General features: G+C 38.2%; 1 pseudogene; it reads right to left on the bottom strand.

Moving 5' to 3' along the window:
- Positions 1 to 10,282: 10,282 nt before the first annotated feature.
- On the bottom strand, positions 10,283 to 11,221 carry LOC119537330 (annotated as a pseudogene).
- Between the last annotated feature and the right edge of the window lie 6,169 nt (positions 11,222 to 17,390).

Below are 17,390 nucleotides of genomic sequence, written 5' to 3'. Positions count from 1 at the left end.
CCATACCTACTTAATATCTCAGTTAGTGTTAGAGATCATGTAACCAGCTTTTCCATCCCTTTGACGATAGACCTCAGTGTCATCTCTAACAGGAGCTTTCAAGTCCTAGAACCACATGCAACAGGTAGAGTCCAATTATAGTCTATGGCAAGAGTCATTGAAAAACATCTCTAAAGAGCATGACCAAGCCAGAATGGGCCATCCATATACCGCCCTAGAACTGTGTAAAAATGAAAATAATAAAGAGAAAAACAGCAGCATTCTGGCCAGGAGAATGAAAAGCAACCAAACAATGGGACAACATAGCAGGTAACATTAGGGTAAGAATTGGAGCTAATCTATCATGCATGAGGTCTTGGTTTTGTGGGAATGCAAACAGCCTGCTTGTTATGACTATTCCAGCCACACCTTCAGAGTCATTCTGAGCTACTCATGTTTCTGTGAGCTCTGGATGCCCTGCTTTTGTAGCAAAGGCTCTCAGAGGTTTCAGCTCCTTGCCAATGTCAGACGTCATGATATTCTGTGATTATGCAATCACGTATGATTTTTAAGTCCATTTCAGGATAAAGACGTCACCGACCAGGAAGTCATTAGTGTGTAAAGGGCAGAGGCTAACAGTGAGACATGGGCAAAAGTTCAAATATTCACACAATCCCCTGGGAGCAAAGTCAGCTTTTCCAAGGCATTATAACAAGACCTCACATTTACTGTTTCCAGGCAGAGCACAGCAAGCTCCAGCCAAAAGATCTTTGATTCTCCTCCTGCTTATAAAGAATTGTATCTCATAGGGTTTGAAAGTCTAGAACTGTACATGCTCACTCTCCCTGATTGCTTCCTTGGAACTTTCTTTCCAAACCCTGAAGTCCTGCTTGGGACTCAGTGATAGCTCTGAGGGAGCAAATAGTTTGTCAACCTTTTTCATCATCCAAAATGAATAATACTAATGAGATCATTGGAAAGCAGTGCTTTGAAGTGGGAAATGACTGCATTCCCCCAAAACCAAGACCTCATGCATGATAGATTAGCTCCAATTCTTACCCTAATGTTACCTGCCATGTTGTCCCATTGTTTGGTTGCTTTTCAAACAAAATTCAGGACCTTGCTTATGATATCATTTGTCTCGTCTTTTTTGTTAAATTACCCATACATTCCTGTGACGTATAGTTACCACTAATAAACTCCACCATTTAACACAGAAACCTAATCAGTTGGTGTGACAGTTTGAAGTACCCCAGAAAAGATCATGTTCATAAAGCTAATCCATTCCTGATGGTGTGGACCCATTGTAAGTAGGGTCTTTTGGTGAGTAGGATTCTTAACTTAAATTGAGATTTATCTTATCTCATTCATGGTGGGTCTTAATCCACTTACTGGAGTCCTTTATAAGAAGATAAAAGACAAAGAGAAGACACGGAAAAAAGCCCCAGTGAAGCTCAGAGAGAAAAGCCAGAAAACAGAGAGGAAGACACTGAAACCAGAAATCGGAAGCAGTGAAACTGGGGAGAGAAGGGAGAGCCCAGCAGATGTTGCCATGTTTCTGGCCATGTGAAAAGGATCTGAGGATTGCAGGTAGCCAAACTTTGGGAAGAAAACATTACTTGTTGATGCCTTGATTTGGACAGTTTCACAGCCTCTGAACTGTAAGTCACATGTTAATAAATCCTCATTATAAAAACCAGTCAATTTCTGATATATTGCATTTTATCAGCTTTAGCAAACCAAAACAGTTGGCAAATATTTATTATGTATCTACTATCATTATGTGTCCTTCAGATCAGTAATCCTAAAGAGAAACATTGATATACTGGGTACATTAATTGGAAGGTGTCTAGTATAAATAAAGGAACCGAAAACTACCTCAAAAGAAAAGTGAATGACTAAAATAATAGCTAATATAATAGTGGAAAATTCATTGAAAATAACGTGTGCTAAGGGTTATGCTAAATTATTAAATTAATTATTACATTTAATCCCAAAAGAACCTTTATAAGTTAGTTGGTATTATTTGACAAACAAAGAAACTGAAACAGCAAAAATAACTTGAAGAAGATCACACAACTAGAAAGAGACTGAGCTGGTACTCTTTAATTTCAAAGTCAATGCTTATCAACCGCTGTGATATGACTTCCAGCATCTTCCACCCAAAGAAGAGAAATAGGCACATACTGTTGTCTTCATCTGCTTGCAGTGCTGGTAGGTGGACTTGTTCCATGCAGCAGACCCAGGAATCAAAGCAGATGTGATAGAAAGACAGCTATATGTTCAATGAAGAAGGGGACTGCTCAATGATTAGCAAGTGTCCATGTATGAAATAAGCAACCTTATGATGTAGTTAGTTCCTTGTCAATGGAAGTGATCAAGAAGATGTAAAGAGGACCATTCTTTCAGATATGCCATGAAGGAGATTCTCAGTTTGAATGAGTTGCTTGTTACTTAAAGTTCTGTCTAACTCTGAAATGCTTTGATCATATTATGTCCTAAATCTTTCCAGTGCTACTAGTCTAACACAAGTGGAACTCTAATTTCGTGATGATATAATTACTAACCCTATAGCCAAAACAATTATGAAGATGGAGATAGTAGTTACAAAACTAATTACTGCAATACCAAACTCTTTATAAAACATTTTTAAAGAGGAGAGGCTCATGCCATGAAAGTTGTTCAAAAGCTCTTTAGACAAGATCCCAGTAGCCTGTTAGGATGTCCTAGTGAATAGACCACAGTTTTAATAATAGCTGGCATTACTATGCATCTCTAATATATACTTGAACTGTGCTGAGGGATTTAACATAGTATCTCTTTCAATTCTCACCAGAAATCTGAGGCAACTATCATTATTTTGCCCCTTTTTCAGTAGAAAATTTACTCTCACAGAGTTGAAGCAACATAACTCAGGTTGGTGAAAGAAGGAGCTTTATCTCAACCCAGGATGTTATGACTCCTGTCTGAAGTATCAAGAAACAGAAATTTATAGCTATTATGACTTTCAAATATTCATTCACCATATATTGTAGCTCACACTTGTATTACTTTAGTTTTACGATACCCTTTTATGTTCTTTTAATTAATATTCAGGAGAGCTCTCTAAGGCAGCTCCTATTAACACCATTTTACAAACAAGGGCATTGGAACTTTGGAACTCACAACAATTGTGTCTTTTCTAAAGTTAGATAGCAAAAGATCAAAGTATTCCCAGGAATATGATTCATATATTTGTGTGCTTTGTGTTGCCAATCATTTTCCTGAGACCCTACTCAGATTTTTCCATTTTTCCTCAATTTGTTCTTTGGTGTGTTCAGATTTGGTTGTTCTGTTCTCTAGTTCCTGGAGTCTTTTTTCTTCCTCTTCAAATTTGCTGTTGTGTTCCTCTAGTGTATTTTTCATTTCATCTGCAGTATCTTTTTTTTCCCACAAGATCTGCTATTTTTCTATGTATTTTTTCAAATTCTCCCTGATGCTCTCCTAATGTCTTCTTAATATCCTTTATCCTAATATCCTTTATCTCCTTAACCATTTCATTGAAATTATTTAGGAGATTTGTTTGAACATCCTTGATTAGTTGTTCCATCTTTGATTTAGTTGTTCCAAATTCTGTGTCATCCTTGATTTTTTAATTTGACCATTTAGCTTGGCCATGTTTCTTAATGCACCCTGTAATTTTTTGCCAGTTTCTGGGCATCTGATTACCTTGATAAGATTAATTTGAAAGTTGGTTTCCCTTTCTTGTCTAAGATTTTGTTGTCGATTGGGTTCTCATTGAAAGTCTTCTTTGGTACTCACCAGTATTTCCCCACCAAACTGGGGCTGGAGTCTCATGCAGTGGATGCAGACCCATTCCAAAGGGACTTAGAGACAGGATCAGAAAAGCAGCTACCTGGAGTGCACTTTCCCAGCTTTCCTAGCAGATAATGCTCTTCTGAAACCTCTTGCACACACAGGCCTCCCTCTTCCAGACCAAAGCAGCCAACGAGGCAGGGTCTGGACTGATCCAAATCTGCCTGCCTCAGGGGTTGGGGATGAGCACCACAGACTATGATGGTGCTTAGTCACTCACTGTAGCTTCTCTGTGGAAATAGTTGCTAAAAGCACATGAAAACATGCTCATCTTCACTACCTCTTAGGGAAAGACAGTTTGGCAGTCCCTCAGGAAGCTAAGTTTAGAATTTCCATATGATCCAGCAATCCCACTACTCGGTACATATCCAGAAGAACTTCAAGCAGGAATATGAACAGACCTTTCACACTGATGTTCATAGTGACATTTTCCCAATTGTCAAAAGATGGAAACAACCCAAGTGCCCATCAACAGAAGAATGGATTAACGAAATGTGGTATACACATACGATGGAAGTAAGAAGGAATGAAGTACTGAAGCATGCAACAACATGGATAAACCTTAAGGGCATATGTTGAGTCAAGTAAGTCAGCCAACTATTGTATGATCTCACTAATGTAAACTAATTATGATATGTAAAATCATAGTCATAAAATCTAGAATATAGGTTACCAGGTGATAGAATGAGGCTAGAAAATGGGGAGCAGTTGTTTAATATGTGGAAAATTTTTAACTGGGTTGAACTTAAATGTTGGAAATGGATAGTGGTAAAAGTAGCATGTTATTGTGAGCATAATTAGTAGTGCTGAATTGTATGTGAATGTGATTGGAAGGGGTTGTTTAGAGTCATGTATGTCACCAGAAAGAAAGCTAGAGAATAAAATATGGGAATGTATAACGCAGTGAACCTTGTGGTGGGCGATGGTTATGATTCACACTACAAATATAAATAAGTTCTTTCATGAACCAGAGCAAATGCATGGCACTTTTATAAGGAGTTATTATTAGAGTGATATGTGGGGGGAAATGTACCTATTGCAAACTATTAACAGTAATATCTTCATATTCTTTCATCAACAATAACAAATGTACCACCCAATACGAGGAGTCAAAAATAGAGGGGAAAAGGGGTATAGGTGTTTTGGGTTTTCTTTTGTATGATTGTTTTTTTTATTTTTCTTTTTGAAATAAAGAAAATGTTCTAAAATAGATTCTGGTGATGAATGCACAGCTATGTGATGATAGTGTGAGCCATGGATTGTATACTTTGGATGGATTTTATGGTGTGTGAATTTTTAAAATACTATGTCACTAAGGAAAAGAAAATAGATTTACCTCTGTAAAGATGAATACTGGAAAAAAGAGAGAAAGCATATATAAGGATTATGAGGAATGAAAAGGAGGACAGAAGCATATGGACTTAGCAGATAAGAGATATTAAAATATTTACCAATAAATTTGGAAACCTTGATAAACTGGAAAAATCCTAGAAAAATACAACTTATCAAAACCAGCTCAAAAAAGAAATGGAGACTATGAATAGATATATTTATTAGTTTCTATTGCTACATAACAAAATTAGTTCAAATCATGGTGCTTTTTAAAAAAAGACATTTATTTTCTCATGGTTTCCATGAATAAGGAATCCAGATGCAGCTTAGCTGAGTGCCTCTGGCTCAGGGTCTCTCAAATTTATAGTCCAGCTGACAGGTGGGGCTGCACTTTCCTCTGAAGGCTCAACTGGGGAAGGATCCACTCCCAAGCTTCTTCACATGGTTATTGGGAGACCTGGAACCTCTAAACAGGACTGCTTCACAGCATGGCATCGACTTCTGCAAAGTCAATCAATCCAAGAGACAGCAGGATAGAGCAAGTACACCCAGGATGGAAGCCACAGTCTTTTACAACCTAACACCATCACCTCTGCCACATTCTATTCACTAGCAGCAAGTCTAGTTTATAGTCTTCTAGACTATATTCCATTTCTTATAATGGCTGCTTGGTACATACAGGTTTATTCATATTATTTAAATTTTATAATATTTTTTAAATGTATAAAAGATGTTTCACAATAAAGTTAATTTTTTAAAACTGGCGCAATAAACAAAAATATTGATATTATAAAGTTTAAATAGTTTACTAATATTAATAAAATATAAAACATACAGGTGTTTATTCCCAATAAATAAAGAATACATCCTGTTTAGTTATCTTGATTTTGTTATAGAAAACAATTCATGATTTCTTCACACATGTTTAAAATTTTAATATTATGTTACTGTTTTGTGCACCACGTAAATGTTAAAATATAGATTAAAATTATTACACATATTGGGGGGGGGTGGGAATGCTTTATTTTTAAGAACTCCTGTTTAGAATTCTAGCATTTCATGCTTTAAAAAATAATTTAATGGTATTCATCTTTTGTTTCTAAATGGCAATGTTAAAAGTGAAAGATTCAGTGAAAAATACCTGGTCTATAGTCTCCATAAAAATAAAAGAACTTTGATATCATCATCAATATATTTTAACATTATCTTGAAAAACAAGAATTTAATGGGATTAATACAATTTCTTGCACTGAACATGAGCCTAGCATGCCAGCTTTTTTTTTTTAAATCTCCTTTATGAATTTGAAGTTCAATATAATTTGTCCTCATACTTCCTCTTTTTAACCATATGTCCAATAAGCATAAATTACATATAAATAGCAAGGAGACAATTTAACTATAATGGTGACCATAACTAGTGCAATTGGCTCCATTCAGTAATTACCAACAAGACATTGAGTGAAACACGAGCATATACATCACATATCTTAAAAGTGCTGCTCTTGTTCACACAACCACATATCCAGAGGCTCTCAAAAATTGTTTTATAGAAAAGTGTATTAAAATATTTTCATAATATATTTTTGTTTAAAAGAATAGTACTGACTAATATAAAGTGCTGCAGTCATTGTTAGGAATCCCTGGGGGATTTTAAACCTTAAAATGAAAATTATGCACTGCAGGACTCAGAACATGCTCTGTAACACTCAGAGTCCACTCCCACACTTCCAGATACGGGCGTTATATACTTTCAAGGTAAACCGTCCCCTTGCTAATAACCTCCTTCTATTAAAGCCTACCCTCTTGAATTTTCTAGCCAGCGGTCTCTGTTTTGTACATTGCACTCTGCTAAACAAATCTAATCCCTTTTTCCATTCAGCATCCTTTTCCAAATTTGATGTCATCGGTCTTATCTGTCTTTTCTGTACCTAACAATCTAAATTCCAGCGACTACTTCTCTTATATCATGCTCTTTTGGATTCCTGACATTTCACCATCGTAGTTTGGTGATGTCCCACATATGTGATGCTCAAGCACTTAGATTTGGAATGGAACATAGGAGGGCTCAGCAAATGACTATAGAATAAATGAATGAGGGACTTCTTTCCCTTTTTGCATTTATTTGTGTTGGAGTCATTTTGCTCCTAATGTCTTGGAGCCCATTCTTCCTTCTCTAATTGAAAAAGAAGAAAAGTGACAGCTTTTATCCTACTCCCAGTACCTTGTTTCCTAGAGATTTATCTTTTCAGGCCAAATTTCTTTGCTTCTATACTTGTATGCCTTAAACTGGTGTTATTTTTCTTTCCCCATGAGAAGTTGCTTTCATGAAGAAGGCAGTCACTGCAGAGAAAATGGTGTTAAACTCCATAAGCCAGTCTGTTTTTATGTTTAGTCTCTCTATTAATATCTCTTTTGTTTCCTTTAGCTTCAACTAACTAACACCATATTTTAAAGTTTCAGATTCTTACAGATCTACTAAAGGAAATTAGAGGAAAAAAGGTTTTCTCAAATCAGGTCAGAGAGTTAACTGGCAGTAGCAACCAGGGTGATGGCAGAAGCATTAATCAAAGTATGAAAGCCACAAGGAGAAAGTGATACTTGTGGGGAGAGATTGGATACCATTTTGTAAAACTGCTTCTCAGCTGGAGATTTTCTTCCGGATAGTTTAACCTTTTGTTTTAATAAGACACATTGATCTCTTGCAGTCCCGTGATTCTAGGTCTTGGATGTCATCCTTTCCTCAAGGCTACATATTGCACGTGCCCTAGAGACTCTGTTGTGTTAAATGGCATCACCTGCTGAGAAGATGAACTGGGCAGAGCGTTGGGGAAAAATGAAGATGTACTAAGAAAGAGTTTTCGAACTTACATAAAAGAGGTGACAACACCATATTAGAAAGAATTGGAGAGGGGTGTTTTTAAGATTTCTCCACTAATTCATCCAAGAGAACATGTTCCAGTGGAGCTTATAAGGAGATAGGGCTCCCTCTGGAGATGAAAGTAACAGAAAAAAGAGAACTCTAGCAATGAATAGCTATAATGGGCTAAGGAACAAATGTAGGGCTGAAGTCTGACAATTGCCAGTTCTCCCCTGTTCCCCTCTGTACTCCTTTCCTCATATAAACCATTTTTCTTAGTCATTCTATCAGACCTTCTTTTCTTTCACTTCTCTAGACTGGATCCCAGAATTTTAGACTTAATATTTTTACAAACTTCTATTGTCTAATTGCAAAAATTGAAAGTAAGGAATATGCAAAAGCACTAATAAAGAAAAATAACATTGCTGAATGATAATACTTATACAAACTTCTGTCCAAACCAGAAATAGCCATGGTTAGTAACAGCCTTTCTAGAAAAGGTCAAAATGAGTAGTTTGGTGTGATTGTGTCAAAAGCTTCTAGCCTTTGGAGTAATTATGTATTTTATTTCTTCCAAGAATTAGAAATGGCAATGGGGGAGCTCCAGTATACTGAGACTTAGAAAGTTCTGGGGGCTTGGCGTTATGACATTTTTTGGGGGGTACTAGGAAAGCAGAAGTCAGCCCAGTACATGTAGAACAAAGGCCATGTATCTGTGTCTATCTATATCTACCTTTCCCTCTGTCTATCATATTTTTCTCTCTCTCTCGCCCATCTCCTCCCCCTTTCCTCCCCTCCCATCTCTCTCCTCTCTCTCTCTCTCTCTCTCTCTCTCTCTCTCTCTCTCTCTCTCTCTCTCTCTCTCTCTCTCTCTCTCTCTCTCCTCTCTCTCTCTCTCTCTATCTATCTCATCTCTCTCTCTCTCTCTCTCTCTCTCTCTCCGTCTCCACTAGCCCATCAAGCCAACCATGTTGCCAGTGCCACCCTAATGGTCTAGTTACAATGAGGAGAGAGCAGTGCCAGCCCAGAAAAACTTATGTGATGTAAGGATGAGGCAGTGGTTCAGCATAGGTAGAACTGTCTGCATGACTAAACTTTGCAAAATTTTAGAATCCCTCTTAGAGAACTACCAGTGTTTGTTTCTCTGTGAAGATGAGGGGACATAAAGCTCCGTGACTTCTGGCATTACCTTTTGTCATCCCAGCCTTCTGAAAGGGCCTGATCCCACCTCTGGGTAAGCCACAGAGCTCACGGGCATACAAAGACCACAGCTGACACCCTGTATCTCAGGAAGTTCAGACTAGGGCATCAGGAGGAGATTCTCTCTGTCTAGGGCTTCTCTCAGCTGAGATAAAATAATCATATGCTGTGACAATGTTTGGTAATTTTGTCTAATGAATATTCCAAGGTGCTGACACCATCCCTTTGGTGTTTTATGGGTGCAATGCTCATGTACTGATTGGGACTGGGAGAGAGAAGGTGAGCGACTTCTGAGGTGGGTGTGTTAGTGTTCTTTAACTTCTGGGGCAAAAGGGGATTCTCTATATGAACAATAGCAATGGTCATTTACCTCATGGCTGAGAGAATTGTCCAGAAAGCCATCTCTGGTACAAAGATGAGAGAAACAGTATATTCCTAGATATTAGAGTGGATCTCACCCACATGGGCCTGCTGAAGGCACAGTTCCTACTGTGTGTGAGGTGCTGCAGAGTTCCCCTGAAGGTGTGCTCATCATGTTCCTCATTGTCCAAACCTTCATGGCCCAGCCCTGATCAGCAATTCAACCTGTGCCCTGGTGAGACCAAGTCAGATCCACTCCTAAACACTGTCAACACAGCCTTGAAAAGAGAGTTTTCAAATTCAGCTGGCCTCTATAATAAGAGTCAGCAAACCAGGACCTTGGGACAAATCCTGCCCACTGTCTATGTTAGTAAAGAAAGCTTTATTGGAACACAGCAAATCCATTTATTAACTACTTTCTGTGGCTGCATTCGTCCTGCAAGAACAGATCTGAGTATATGCAACAGAGATCATAAGGCCCACAAAGCCTAAAAATATTCACTATCTGGACCTTTAGAGAATAGTTTTGCTAGCCTCTCGACTCTGAGAATGGGGAAGAAATTGCAGGGATGTCAATTTGAATTGTTTCCCAGGTATATTTATGACAGGGAAAAAAACCTTACAAGTGACATAAACAGATTTTTTTTAAAAATTATTTTACTTCCCAAAAGGAGCAAACCAATTTTACCCACAGGTGGACTAGTGACATCCATCTGAAGCAACCTGGGCCCCCACCAGTTTCTTCAGGGCTCCTTTAACGTCTTTATTCCTCAGAGTGTAGATTGTGGGGTTCAGCATGGGGGTGACTATAGCCAAAGAGCTGCACTGGGGTGACAAGCACCTCGCTCAGGGATGGCTGGGTGTAGACGAGGGCACAGGGCCCAAAGAACAATGTGACAACCGTGAGGTGGAAGACACAGGTGGAGGCCGCCTTGCACCTCCCCTCAGCAGAGCTCATCCTGAGGATCGCAACGACGATGCGCACGTAGGGCACAAGGATGAGGAGGAAGCAGGTCATGGGCACAATGCCAATGCTGGTGAAGCTCACCGTCTCAATGACAAAGGTGTCACCACAGGCCAATTTGACCACAGGGAATATGTCACAGAAGAAATAGTCCACCACGTTTGACCCACAATACGGCAGCTGGAAGGTCAGTGTCGTGAGAACTGTGGCATGAAAGGAGCTAGTGAACCAGATGCCAGCAGCCAAGAGGGCACACACCCTACGGTTCATGATGATGGTGTAACGCAGTGGGTGGCAGATGGCAGAAAGTGGTTGTAGGCCACCACCGTATACAGCAGGCACTCAGTGCTGCCCAGGAAGTGGTAAAAGAAGACCTGGGACATGCAACCACCCAGTGAGATAATGCAGTTCCTCACCAGTAGGATGGCTAACAACTTTGGGGTGCTCACAGAAGAGAAACTAATGTCCAATACTGAGAGGTTACAAAGAACGAAATACATAGGGGTATGGAGGCAGGAATCAGATCTCACAGCTAAAAGGATGAGCAGATTTCCCAGCAGAGTGCAGAGGTAGAAGATCAGGAAAACAGCAAAGAGCACGATTTCTTGCCCCTCTATGTTTGGGATGCCCAGCAGGATGAACTCTGTTACCAAAGTGTGGTTCTGTATCGCCATAGAAGTTAGACTTTATCCTGGATAGAGGAGAAAAATCACAGTAAGGTGAATCAGTTTCCATTGCTTGCTACCTTTCCTATTGTTCAAGCATGTTTGGAAGAAATATGGCATAATCCGTAGATTCATAAAGGGAAGGGCAGTTGTAGCTGCTATTAGTGAAAGGACCAGCAAATATCCCTGAAAAGGAAGTCTGGTCTGGGAGTGAGGACTGAATGCAGGCAACTGGATAGATAAATTAGAAGATTTTATTTTACTGTCATCAGGTAAAGAAGAACAAATGACTAAGAGAGTAGAAGTACTGAGGATTAAGATCGGAACAGTCAGTGGCAGAGAGATTCCAAAAGGAGCTGAGAGGTCACTCTGGTGGGCACTCTTACACACAATATAGACAACCCTTTTTAGGTTCTAATGAATTGGGGTAGCTGGTGGTGGATACCTGAAACTATCAAACTACAACCCAGAACCCATGAATCTCGAAGACAATTGTGTAAAAATGTAGCTTATGAGGGGTGACAATGGGATTGGGAAAGCCATAAGGACCACACTCCCCTTTGTCTAGTTTATGGATGGATGAGTAGAAAAATAGGGGAAGGAAACAAACAAACAGACAGACAGACAAAGGTACCCAGTGTTCTTTTTTACTTCAATTGCTCTTTTTCACTCTAATTATTATTCTTGTTATTTTTGTGTGTGTGCTAATGAAGGTGTCAGGGATTGATTTAGGTGATGAATGTACAACTATGTAATGGTACTGTGAACAATCGAATGTATGATTTGTTTTGCATGACTACATGGTATGTGAATATATCTCAATAAAATGGAGATTTAAAAAAAATATATATATATATATATAATTATGTTACCAGCTGAATGGTATTCTAAAAAGAATAAATTAAAAAATGTCAAGAGTTTTTTAAATAAGAGGAATATGCTTCTAATAGCAGTGTCAAGTCAAACGGTCAAGAAGAAAACATCATGCCTTCTCATCCATTTGAAGCCCTCGATTACACTTGATTTTGAATGTAGCACATGCTACAGCCTAATGCAACATATTTCCACAGCAGTTGGAAAGGGAAAACACAGGCTTGTAGCTTGCAATGACTTACACTGCTCTCGTTGAAGCCCAGGACAAGGGTCAAGGACATGAGTGTTGTGACACTGACTTTTGGTGCCCAGCTCTTGCAAAGAAAAAGACTCTAATAAGAGCATATGCTTATTGCTGTGCTGTCACCTGGTGAATCATCTCCCTATGGAAGGCCTGTGCTCTGAGGATGGCTGCTTGTAGACCTCCTGAGGGGGCTTCCGGGGGCTACACTTACATCCTCATCTTGATGCCTCTGCCCCCTCCACCTCCAAGCACACTTTGTAGAAGCTTAACATCACCTGGCTCTGTTCTGAGCCTCTTCACCAAAGAACTTATGTGCTCTCTCTGGCACCCAGATATTCACAGAATGAATGAAAGACCTGGCTTTCTACCCACTTCCTCAGCCTGGAAACTCTCCCCTCCCCGTTCTTGAACCCTGAACATGCAGCTGAACATGCAACATGGCTCTGCTCCTGAAGTAGGCTGGTGATCTCTCTCCTGCCCACTCCCACTGCCTCAGTTCGGGCCTGCATTGCCGTCTTTCTGATTCTAAGATGCACTTTTTAAAATGTTTTTGGTTTTTTTTTTTTAATATTTTAACATCACTGATATATGTCTCACAATAGTTGTTAGCCTGGATTAAAGTTGAGTTCTGCCAAAAAAAAAAAAAAAAAAGATCGGAACAGAAAGAGAGAGAAAGGAAAGGAAAAGGAAATGGAGAAGAGAGAAAAGATAACACATTAACATTTTGCATAGACTTTTCATAACCATTTTCTAATTAAGCCTCAGTTTAATCCTGTAAGATAAGTATTATTGTTTCCATTTCATAAGTGATAAAGAAATAATTCAGGTAAGTTAAATAACCTGTCTGACTTCTCATATACAGCAAGTGACAGGTCCTGAATGCAACGAAAAAATTCTAAATTCATTTTATTATCATTGAGGAAGGAGACAAAATAACTATGGAAACAAAAGGAAAAATTAACATATTCTCTGAACTGAAAGATTTTAAGGATGATTTAGTTTAATCATTCATTTTTTGTTAGGACTTCTTCAACCACAGTCCTCCAAGTGACTATAAATAAATACTTCAAATAGTGAAGACTTTTATTTTTCCCAGGACATATCATTCCATATTTACAAAACCCTCACTTTCCTCTTCCTTTTTATAGTTTTAAGGTAAATTCTATTTCACTGAACATTGCTCTTAGATTTACTACTTGGGTACATAGTAAACAAGACTTGTGAAAAATCCTCAGAAATTTGAAGGCAAATGATGGTTTTCTCTGCTTTGGTTTAAATATGCTGTATGTTTTTCAAATGCTGTTTTAAGTGTGTTCGCATAGAGTTCCTCTCAGATATGCCTTGTATTCCATCCCCCCACACACTGTCTTCTTTGTCTGCTATTGCTGAACACTGTAGACTGAGTTATACAATGAAGAATACTACCTTTGCCTTCCTTACTGTATTTCTGTTGGTCCACTCTACCATTTCATCAGCCTTCAAAGCAACTCTGGTAACACCTGAAACTGACATGTCTCATATGTGAAATTGTAGGGAGGTTTTCATACTGAATAGTTTCTACTATTCAGTGTCGGAACCACTCTTTTTGTATATTTTGTTTTGTTTCTATACAATTATAGCTCATCATCATCCAATTTCTTCTTTTTGGTATTCACCCATCATTCAACCCTGTCAAACCATACATGTGGGTTTTTGACTCTATACTTGCAGCATGATGTGCATGTACAGTTATGAAATTATTAATATTCATTAATATTTCCCACTGAAGCTTTGAGGGAAGTCTTCACAGATAAGGAAAATAGTCAGGGTCTGTACTTTGAAAGACACTAGATGCAGGGGCAAAAGTCTTTAGTGAAATGATAAACTTCATATTTTAGATAAATGGCTTTGGTAACAATGAACAGGATATTTTACAGGGTGAATAGCCTGGAGCTAGGGAGACAAGCTAGGAATCTAAAGCAACCATCGAGGCCAGAGGGAAGAAATGTTGAATTCACATGCACTTGTGAAGTAAAATCTTTAAGTCTTAGTAAATACTTAGGTGTGAGGGCAGGAGGAGAGAGTGAAGAAAGAGAGGGAATAATCTAACCTGAAAGACTAGATGAATAGCATAGTGCTATTAAATGACATAATAGAATATAGATAAAAATCCATGAGTTATAAAATGAAAATCTATTTTTTTCAAGGCAAATAAATAGGATTACTTTTGTATCTGTTGACTTTTTGGAGTCTACAAACCAACGGATTAGTGATGTCCAAAAGCCAGTTGAATGCATGACTCTTAAACTAAACAGAGAACTCAGAACTAAGTATGTAACTAAAAATATGGAAGTAAATCAGATTAGCACAACCCCAACAGTGTGTGAGAAAGTAGTAGAGTACTAAAAAAAGACCGTAAGAGAAGAGATGGGAGCACTTGAGAAGTCTGGGGAGTTGTGTGTCCCTCCTTCCCTTCAGCCCCTCACCATTCCCCAGATGAGTCTATGGCTCAAATGCACTGTTAAAATCAGTGAATATAAATAAACAAGGATAAATAATACTTATTTAGCACTCACTCTGAGCTAACAAGACTATTCTAAGTACTTTATGTACATTAACTTATTTAATCCTCCTAACAACCATCTGTAGCATTTACTATGATTATTCCCAACATAAAGAAGAATCATAGCAAGACAAGTTACCAGACAGCAATCAGTGGAGCCAAATGAAAATAGAGATACTGGTGAGGTCTGGGGATAACAAGAGTCACATGATTGAAGTTAGTTCTTTTTAAGTTATGATTATTCCTGAGATTTTTAGAACCTCATTCCAGTCCCATCTATCCCTGTGTGGGGGAGAAAAAGAAGTCTCATACACTTGTGTGGGTGACATTTCATAATGTGAGTCAAACACTTGGCTGGATATAGAGAAAGCTATCAGGATGAGTATTTATTTTTTTTTTGCATGACAGTAATGACATTAATTCCTGAAAATGATCCATTGAGTAAGGCTAGTAATTTGAAATCTGAGAGAATGAACCTCCAGAAACAAAAGTCTGTGAGTGTGTTTGGATGAGGATTTCTTCCTTTCAGCATGTTCTAAGATTCAATCAGAACAGTTATGCCAGGGACATTTATGGACAAGGAGACCAAATTTTAATATTCCACTGGGTAATTCTGTGGCACAATTCCTTAACTGTAGACATGCATTTATCATCACCAAATCAAAAAGAGCCACAGAGCTTATATGTTGGGGCCAATGTAGAATGATCTTAGGTGATTAAACCTGTAAGAAACAAAACAATCTAGTTTCTCTCTCAAATAGTAGATGAAGGGCTGTAGGACATTAGAGAATAAATTGACACAATGTCACAAATACAGGATCAAAATTATGTCTAATATATGATGCTAAGCTGTAGTAGAAACTCCATTATAATGAATCCGTATCCATTCCACCTAATGCCTTGAAATTATAATAAGTATTTTATGGATACACACACAAATGTACACTCACACATTTTTCTGTGGGGAAGGTCCAATAGTATTGTGTTCTTAAAAGAGTGTTCAACTTTCAAAATGACTAAGAACAACTATTCAACATACTAGACAAAATAATACATGTCATCTATGATGGAGCAGGTTAAAACTAAATGTAAAAAATTAAAATAAAATTGTGTTCATTTTCCATAAGGGACATGAAAAATTTGTAACTACTGTAGTTATTGCAAATGCTGAAATGAAAATAGTAAACACATGCTGTACAATGTGCAGAGAGGAGGAGCAAGAGGGATGGGAAAATACAAAAGGAAAGAGAGAGAGCAAAAAGCAAAGTATGTAATAAAAATGCATGCTCACACCCTTCATGTATACAGTGTTCTAGTCCAGGTCAAATGAAACTTATTTTCTTCTATTCTTCTGGTTTCCCTCAAGGATGATTTTCTGGGTCACCTTATTCGAAAGGACTTTACAGACTGACTTGATCCTGGAACCTTTAGGCTTCTGGTGTTTCTATGTCTCTGTCCTGAAGCTATTCAGGGTCTGTGTAAATAAACCCCCAAACTGGACCCCATTTATCTGCTGATTCTTTTGACAGGCTCTAAAGCCTCCCACAAGAGTGAGTTTCAGAGTCTTATAGAGAGCTGGTGTGTCTAAGGGACCATATCCCTGAAGTCTGCCTTGAGTCCCTATGGCTTAGAGGTTACATCATATTCTCACTAGTTTGTAGAGATGAATGATTAATAAAATAGTGGGACATAACCAATTAGTCCTTGTACACAAGGTGATGAAACTTTTGTCTAAGACTATTCTTGAGAAACAACCAGATACTGTGAAGAACATTCAATTGATCATATCAACTGAAAATAGGCAGTTCTACTTTGAAAATTTTTATTCCTGCTATCAAAACTCACAATGATTAATTCCTCCCAAAACCAGTCGGAGGGTTCAGGATTGCTACATGTGCACCAGAGTGTAATATTTCTTATATTAATTTTATTTACACATACTCCATAACCACCCAACATACTGTCCTTCTGACACCTTTTCCCTATCCCCTGGTAAGCTCTACTGTTTTCTCTGTCCCTGTGGATTTTCTAATTATAGACATCTCATATAAGTGACATCATACAATATTTGTCCTTATGTGTATTGCTTATTTCACTGAGAATAGTTTGTTCAAGGTTTTTCCATGATACAGCATGTCTCAGAACTTCCTTAAAGCTGAATAATATTCCATAATGTGTATGTACCACATTTTGGTTATCCCTTCATTTGTTGATGGAGTCTTGGGTTGTTTCCAACATTTGGCTCTTGTGAATAATGCAGCTATAAATATTGGTGCACTAGTATCTGTGTGAGACCCTGTTTTCACTTTCTTTGGGGTCATAGCTAGAGTGGGATTGCTGGAACATATAGTAATTTTACATTTAACTTTTTGAGGATCCACCATATTGCTTTCCACAGTGGCTGCACCAATTTACATTCCACCAATATTGCATTAGAGTTCCAATTTCTCCTCATCCTCTCCAACACTCGTTTTACATTTTTTAAAATGATAGCCCATCCTTTTGGGTGTGAAGTGTTA

Source organism: Choloepus didactylus, chromosome 6 (genome assembly GCF_015220235.1).
Source record: "Choloepus didactylus isolate mChoDid1 chromosome 6, mChoDid1.pri, whole genome shotgun sequence".
Taxonomy (NCBI): Eukaryota; Metazoa; Chordata; class Mammalia; order Pilosa; family Megalonychidae; genus Choloepus; species Choloepus didactylus.
The sequence above is the reverse complement of the archived record's forward strand: the minus strand, read 5'-3'. Positions and strand labels throughout refer to the sequence as shown.